Source organism: Phalaenopsis equestris, unplaced genomic scaffold (assembly GCF_001263595.1).
Source record: "Phalaenopsis equestris unplaced genomic scaffold, ASM126359v1 Scaffold000552, whole genome shotgun sequence".
Taxonomy (NCBI): Eukaryota; Viridiplantae; Streptophyta; class Magnoliopsida; order Asparagales; family Orchidaceae; genus Phalaenopsis; species Phalaenopsis equestris.
Genome location: NW_018164992.1, coordinates 145386 through 153328, shown reverse-complemented (window position 1 = coordinate 153328; position 7943 = coordinate 145386).

Genomic DNA, 7943 nt, shown 5'->3' with positions numbered 1-7943 from the left:
ATTCAGGTGTTATTGTGGTGGTGTTCATGTTTTATTGTGTTCTGAGAATATTTTCGGTATTATAATAACACAATAATATATCAAAACCACAGCAATAACATCTGAATATTGCGGAATAACAAAGGAAACCGCGAGCATTTCCTTGAAGCCACGTATCCGCATATCAGCGGACTCCTAACATAGCTCTACGTTAAGAGTCCTGATGTAATATTTTTCCCTTCTTGGCCCCTACAAGAAAAGAAAGCATTATGTAATATTTTTTCGTATTTAATTTATCTTAAAATAAAATTAAATCATTTTAAAATTTACTTTAAAGAAGTACTCTAACACAATTTTTTTATTTGATAACTTCATAGAAATAATTGTCAAATGTCATTTTTGTCCTAGAGCTATAAAAGTATCAATTTAATTTCATAATTTTTAAAAGGATAACCATTTCAACCTAGGGACTAATTTGATGTTGATTCTAGACTTTTCTCATGTAAATGGTTGGAAGATTATTTACCACTCGACATTGCCAGGAAAACAACTAATACCGGTGGAATGACCAATCACTTTTTCTTAGTACGAAATATCGAGCTAAATTTCTATGGTATTCGTGACGCACAATTTCTAACGATTTTCTGACTCCTAATGTCATAGTTATTTAGTAAACAATATTTTCTTATGGTTTATGAAGACAAACCGACAGTTTAGATCTGTCGGTTTATTGCAAATTATAGCTAAAACACATCGTCAATTTTTTGTGTTAAAAACTGATGGACTTATCATGGTAACCAACGGCTTATGCAGCGTAGTTAATTCATCGGAAAGTCTTTAAATAGCAAACCGAGGTGAAGATTCGTTCATTTCTTCTCATCACATCTCCGATCGCAAACATTGATTCTTGGAATTTTCGCTACGGTGCATCAAATCAAAGTTAATTTCGATTCAATCCTTCATCTAAGTTTTTATGTAAATTGAATCATTAGTTTTTTTCCGCAATTTCAATTTATGTGATTTAAAAAATATGAAATTTAAATTTTAGGGTTTGAAAAATCGAGCAATCATGTGCTATTTTTGAACTACTGAGCTGATGTATAGATAATTGTCACGATCAAATCATTTAGAAACTAATAAAAATGAATTTTTTATGTTGGTGTTTTATTATGAATTTTGATATCTAAGTGAGAATTTTAAGAACGAGAGTGCTAAATTTGTAAATAGCAATGTCTCGGATACTTTGGAGGATACATTAAGTATTATATAATTGGATGGGGGCAAAGAATAAAAAACAGAACATTTACATATATGCCTCCCATTTTCTATGTATTTACCCAAAACTTAATTTTTATATTCTTAACACCCAAATCTAACATATCAAATAAAAAAAAAATCATTAATGTAACTTTTAAAAGTGAAACACACATTTTCTTACATAGGTAAAGGCATGTATGTAAATATTGAAGTTTATGTGTTGGATATGTAAATACAAAAAGAGTATGTGTATACTTCCAAAAAGAAAAATCAAATAACTTTGAAGTTCAATTTTCATTATAATGCTTTGTTAATGTGCTCATAAAAGCTTATTTCTTTTTTATTTGTTTTATGTCGTTAAATGTGCTCACAAGTTAAACTTATTAACCATGAGTTCTAGCTCAAACAACTTAAATCTGAGCTTGTATATTATATGAGCTAGAGTCAGACCCACCCCGAGTCGAGAGCTGAATGAGACCACACCTGCACTGCCACCAGTTTCTCTTGATGCACCGTTGGGTACAAAAACCACATACATCACTTTTCAGCTGCAGGCTGCGAGCAGTGGGGCATACATAAGTTTTTTCTAGATATTTAAAGTAGTCCTTTATTTTTTTATTTAATAGTTTATTAATAATATGTTGTGTTTAGTTTTTCTCCCCCAGCACATGCCATCCATTTTATCCAAGACATTATTCGAAGCAAGCTTGATGATCCATACTTATCATTGAATAAGGCTCCGATCCTAGTTCAGGATATGTGGTTTGAGGAGTTCAAGGTATGTACCGAAAGCATTTATCTTCAGTTATATAATTTTATTTGTCAATCTAACTTTTTTTTTTATTTTGTATTGCAGAAACAGTGGTTTTGGTCACTTGAGGAGGAGGCCCACAATCGGTGCAAATTCGAGTGCTAGGGGAACGACCCCCTTCGTGATATTTGGGGACATACGGAAGATGTGTCGGCCTCTCTTCTGCCTTGGTGAGAATGTGTTTGCCTCTTGAATACTAGAAGGAGTAGATGAAACTGAGTTACTGCTCTGATTGCAGAGTAATGGGGGCCTCCAAGCACACTAGTGGGGTTGTGCTACATACAGAGTATAAGATGTTACTGGTAAGAATTAATTTATGCATTAAATTTTATTTTACATTAATTGTATGCTAACTTTACGTTACTCTAACAACCTATAGTGTTGGGACGGGACCTATCCGTTGTCAAGTTACTTGCGCGCACTCATAAGCAGCAGTCGAGCTAGAGTTACATGGACAACGGATCTGAAGCGATCCATGTAATTCAAAAGATAAAAAGTTTACAATTCAAATAACTATTAGTGTTTTCCTAGCCTCTAACATCCATTAATCTTATTTTTTTTGTAGGAGACCTTTTAGAGGATGAAGGAGATCTGATCATAGAGTTCTAGTGGTATTAGAATCACAGATCGTGATAGCCCGACTTCAAAGTGTGGAGGGAGGCTGTTGGAGGGAAGAAAAAGAATCGGGTCTACAGTTTAGGTTTTTAGGCATCGACCTACGACGCTAATCTCTCCAGTTCATCTGGTACATTGACCTTTACTGCTCAGAAGGAGGAGCTTCGTAAGTAGGTTTTAACGCTTACTAATGAAGTTGAAGTCAGATTTCTTGCCTAGGTTGCTACCCTGGTCTCCACCCAACTAGCACAAATATGATCGGAGATGAGTTGAAGATGACGGTTGATTTTGAAGCGATACTGCTTCATGCACGAGAAAGAGTAAAGAGTCCAAATGAGGATGAGTTGGACGAGAACGATGATGAGAGGACAAATGAGGTGTAGGGGCTTTTGTTTTCTTTTTCTTTTTTTTTTGGTTATTTAGAATAATTTATGGAAACAAATATTATTTTTATGTACAAATGTACAGTTTAGTTTGTTTAATGCAGTAGTTTTATTTGATTTCTATTTATGGTTTCTATGTTAACTAATATTGTGATATTAGATTAATAACTACTTTGATTAGTATATTGCAATGTGTAGAAATTATAGTGTTAGGATTGTAAGTATAAAAATTGTAGTGCTGAAAAAGCATATTATTTTTTTTTTATGCTACAAATTTTTTACGATTTACTGATAGTAGTCAACGCACTATCGTAATTTTCAACAAGCATTACACGTCAGTCATCTCACGTCAGTCATCTTAGCAGCGGTAAATTGATGACATATTGTAATTTACGATCGTCATTTTCGATGACTTACAATTACAAACCGACTCCACAATACATTTGTGTTGTATGCTCTAGTTTTTCGACAAAACAGACTGTTAATTTTTACCAATGAATACTGATGGCTCTGCTAAACTTTTTTGCAACACTTTTCCAATAGCCAAGACCGTCAGAAATAACTAGCGGGGTACCATCGATATCTCACTAAAGTTTATTTCGACTGTTTAGGTTTGCCAACTAAGTGTCAGTGTATACACAAGAACTTCCCGCATGAATCTCAGAGAGAACGAATGACGAAGCATACAAAGCTGCCCCCCGACGTAAGCGATCGACAGACAATTCAACACTAAGCATGAGAAGCCACGTATCTAAACCTCGGATAGACCAAAGCTCCGGAGATGGTTCCCCACTTGGTAGCATCAAGATTTGCCGATGGTGAGGCACAAATCATCCTGATAGTGAGTCTCATCGGATATCTAGCATAGGCAGCAACAAGGCCGCTCCAGACCTTGCAAATGGGGATATCCAACCGAGGTGACGAACTGACAACGGAGAAAAGAAAGGGGTCCTGTAAGATTTGATCCAAACAACATGTGAGCCACGACTCACTTGACCAAACAAATTGAACAATCGATCGACCGACCGATCGAAACAATAGGTCTAACAAAGCCTGTCGACCAACGTCTTGACAAAACGGATGACCGTATTTAGACCAACAAATTACGCCCTTTCGACATTGGCAGAATCTACAAAACCGATTGATATGATTGGTCACCCGTCGGTCATATCACTTACTTAAACTCATAAGTCATTATAAACCGTTATTCTTAATCAATTCTATGATGGTCATGAATTCAAATTATACACAATAATTCTTTTAAGGATAGTTAACATAACAGTTTCCACATTCTTTAATTGTGTTGATTATACTTCTTTAAATAGGCTGTCTCAAGAAGAATAGAGGGACACTCTCTGGCCTTCTCCTGAGGAAGTTATCGTGCACACCCTCTCCTTTTCTTTTTCTCTTTCTCTTGCCTCTTTCGATCTCGACTCTCAAAGTGTGCTCACAAAAAGACAGGTTCGGATTCAATAGTCATCAGATTCAACAGTCAGTAATTATAAGTCGTAGGTTTGGGGAATACATATTTAAGGTTGAAGAAAGTCGTCGGCAGTGTTGACAAGTACGACACTCTCGTAGACACTCCGATCACCCATTATGTTGCCCTTCATCCTGCACAATACTTTCACATAGATTCCTAATTCGATGAGTCAGACCCCTCGACTCTAACATTTGAGATGGTTGACAACACCGACAAAGTCTATATTGTGCCAGAGAGTGACTCTTAAGTAAAACTTTTTTACAATAAAGTAATTTCAATTTTCATTCAATTTTATAATTTAACTATTATTTCAATTGATGGTTATACCCCTTTAGACTTCCTGTGATGCATGTCACAAAGATCATCTGAAGCAGGTGTGATCAGCCATATTTCTCATGGAAGCAGATCCCGATTGCGACTCAGAATATGTATTTTAGGGAGTTCGATGTATTATATTTTAATTTGAAATAGATAGCTATTTCTACCTTTTTATGCTTCTCGAACTTACATAATTTTTAATTTGTAGAGGTTATTCTATTGGTTGTCGGAAAATCATCAACATATACGACAAATTTTGAAGGTTCGTGTTGGGCATAGGCTAGGGAATATGTTCACTAAAGCTCGTAAGAAGGGGCAGAGGCCCTCATGTGTTGGTGAGGAAGCTTGGGCTACGTTAAACCAAGCATGGGCCTCTCCAAAATGACAGAGGAAGAGATAGTCAACTCAGTAAAACTGGACGATGGAGGGAGCCAGAGGGATTGCACTCCATATTGGAGGTTCGATCCTCCACACTAAGCACTACCGGAGACTGGTAAATATATATCAAAATTTAGAAGCTTACAAATTTATGTAATTATGTGATTTTTATATTTAGCTGATTATGTATATATGCCAAGGACTAGGGCTGTTAAAAAAGCTCATTGTTCGCGAACAGTTCGTGTTCGACTCGTCATATAGTTCGTGTTTGATTCGTTTAATAAGCAAATGAAACGAACACAAACAATTTTTTTTTCGTTCGGTTTATAAACGAACCAAAAACAAACATTCATTTGTTTGATCTTGTTCGAATCATTATTGTTCGAAATATAAACTAATTTAAATAATTATATATAAAAATTTATCATATTTTAAAAATAATTATATACTCTAAAAATTTATCATGTTTTTTAAAAATAAATCTTATAAATTATAATATGATCTTTAGATTTGCCTCTTAACGTATATTAAATCTTGTAATTTCATATTCATCTTCAGGTTCGTCTCTTAGCTTAAATTTTTTTATATTTGTTTTAGATTTATTTAATTTCTTTGAGTGAAACCTAGTTTTTAAGGTTTTTGGGGTGTGAAATCAAGCATATTACCTCTATATCTGATTTTTTTATTGATGAGATGTGATATTATGATTTTATTATGAGCCGTGCTTTGGCTATTATTAGGGGTGTAAACGAGTCAAACATGAGCGAGCCTGGGCTCAGCTCGGGTTCGACTCATTTATATTTCGACCTCAAAAAGTGTGTTCAAGTTCGGCGCGTTTGCTTAGCGAGCCGAACACGAGTCATTCACAAACAAAGAGTCGTTTTAACAACTCTAATCATGTAGTCATAAGATGTTAAGGATTGTGACAATATTTAAAACATCATTTGAATCTAATTTAATAATTTTATTCTATCTTCTTCATTAATACTTTTAATTGATTATAAATCTTTGTAGCCTTGTAGTCAATTAAATTTTTTTAAAAAATACTACTCATCAAAGATATATATAAAATTGATTAGTAGTATTTCGAGGCAAAAGGAGCCGAACACGAACGAACAAATATTTGTTCGTGTTGTTCGTGTTCGGCTCGTTAACTTAGCGAATGAGCCAAACACGAGCTTCTTAACGAGCCGAACACGGGCTGTTCGCGAACAACGATGAGTGCTAAATTTGTAAATAGCAATGTCTCGGATACTTTGGAGGATACATTAGTAGTATATAATTGGATGGGGGCAAAGAATAAAAAACAGAACATTTACATATATGCCTCCCATTTTCTATGTATTTACCCAAAACTTAATTTTTATATTCTTGACACCCAAATCTAACATATCAAATAAAAAAAAAAATCATTAATATAACTTTTAAAAGTGAAAGACACATTTTCTTACATAGGTAAAGGCATGTATGTAAATATTGAAGTTTATGTGTTGGATATGCAAATACAAAAAGATCATGAGTATACTTCCAAAATGAAAAATCAAATAACTTTGAAGTTCAATTTTCATCATAATGCTTTGTTAATGTGCTCATAAAAGCTTATTTCTTTTTTATTTGTTTTATGTCGTTAAATGTGCTCACAAGTTAAACTTATTAACCATGAGTTCTAGCTCAAACAACTTAAATCTGAGCTTGTATATTATATGAGCTAGAGTCAGACCCACCCCGAGTCGAGAGCTGAATGAGACCACACCTGCACTGCCACCAGTTTCTCTTGATGCACCGTTGGGTACAAAAACCACATACATCACTTTTCAGCTGCAGGCTGCGAGCAGTGGGGCATACATGAGTTTTTTCTAGATATTTAAAGTAGTCCTTTATTTTTTTATTTAATAGATTATTAATGATATGCTGCGTTTAGTTTTTCTCCCCCAGCACATGCCATCCATTTTATCCAAGACATTATTCGAAGCAAGCTTGATGATCCATACTTATCATGGAATGAGGCTCCGATCCTAGTTCAGGATATGTGGTTTGAAAAGTTCAAGGTATGTACCGAAAGCATTTATCTTCAGTTATATAATTTTATTTGTCAACCTAACTTTTTTTTTTTTTATTTCGTATTGTAGAAACAGTGGTCCTGGTCACTCGAGGAGGAGGCCCACAATCGGAGCAAATTTGAGTGCTAGGGGAACGACCCCCTTCGTGATATTTGGGGACATACGGAAGATGTGTCAGCCTCTGTTCTGCCTTGGCGAGAATGTGTTTGCCTCTTGAATACTAGGAGTAGATGAAACTGAGTTAGTGCTCTGATTGCAGAGTCATGGGGGCCTCCAAGCACACTAGTGGGGTTGTGCTACAAACAGAGCATAAGATGTTACTGGTAAGAATTAATTTAAGCATTAAATTTTATTTTATATTAATTGTATGCTAACTTTACGTTACTCTAACAGCCTATAGTGTTGGGATGGGGCCTATCCATTGTCAAGTTACTTGTGTGCACTCATAAGCAGCAGTCGAGCTAGAGTTACATGGACAACTGATCTCAATCGATCCATGTAATCCAAAAGATAAAAAATTTACAATTCAAATAACTATTAGTGTTTTCCTAGCCTCTAACATTCATTAATCTTTTTTTTTTTTTTTTTGGTAGGAGACCTTTTAGAGGATGAAGGAGATCTGATCCTAGACTTTTAGTGGTATTACAATCACAGATCTT